This window comes from Asparagus officinalis, chromosome 5 (genome assembly GCF_001876935.1).
Source record: "Asparagus officinalis chromosome 5, Aspof.V1, whole genome shotgun sequence".
NCBI lineage: Eukaryota > Viridiplantae > Streptophyta > Magnoliopsida > Asparagales > Asparagaceae > Asparagus > Asparagus officinalis.
The window spans coordinates 58,011,046-58,012,153 of record NC_033798.1 but is presented as its reverse complement, the minus strand read 5'-3'; positions in this window follow the sequence as shown (position 1 = coordinate 58,012,153).

Here is a 1,108-nt window from a genome sequence, read left to right as displayed (position 1 = left end):
GTAGTTCCATTCAATACACCGAATAACAATCCAATCTACCATATATCCAAATCAGCCTCCTCATCACCAACAAGTAAATCCTATTGTTTGCGTCGGAAATCATTTTTATTGTCAAAACCATTACAACGTTTATTGTTTACAAAGATTCAAAGGAGTTAGACTTTTTATAAGACTTCCCACTACAATGAAAACAAAAAGAGATCTCCTAGAAACACACTCAGAGATCGTTTATCGGTCGCTACTTGCGTAAGATCTTTGGCTGTGCTGAGGACGCTTTGATCTGTGGACCACCGATTCAAGATCTAGATTGATCGTGAAGAAGGCTCGAGGCTCTTGTTTCAACGAGGAAACTAGAACATAAGTAAATATCTCAGCTATGTGAGATAAATATTCTTCTCAAGATCAAAACAACGGTTTGATCTTAAGGGAATGAATAAAAGCCCACAAATCTCTCGAAATCTTCTCTTTATGCGTAATAATTTGCTAAGATCCTGCCTTTCTCTTTGAAAATTGTGGCTCTGCTCTGAAAATCGTAAGTTCTCTCGTACGTACGTCAGTCCCTTTCACAAATGCACGAAGGGGGCATTTATAGGCCTCGAATACTATATTTTTGAATAATATCTAGTGATCTGGTCATATTTTCAGTTAATAACGATTCTCCAGTGTGTAAGGATACTCCTAAGGTAGTTAGGAAGCCACTAGACCGCACGAAACCCGAAAAATTATTAAAAAACACGTCGCGGGAGTCTGACTGGGTGAAACATACTTTGTGTCTCGCACATGAGTGCGAGACACATGATGTGTCTCTCCGGCAAGACACATGATGTGTCTCGCCGGTGAGACACATTATTGTGTCTTGTAGGTGAGACACACTGATGCATGTCTCGTTCCGTGTTTTGTTGAGTTTGCTCGTTCCATCGCTTCTTCGTTCTGTCTTTTCGCGTGCTCCTTTGCTTCCTTTTTTTTGGCATTTGATGATCTTCTTTGACTCAGATGATTATGTTAATTGTATCCTCTTCGTTTTGAGATGTATCTAGGAACTTATAGGAAATTTTGATGCCTACAGATACCCCCTCCAAAAGTTTCTAGTCTCCTCAGTCTTTTATCA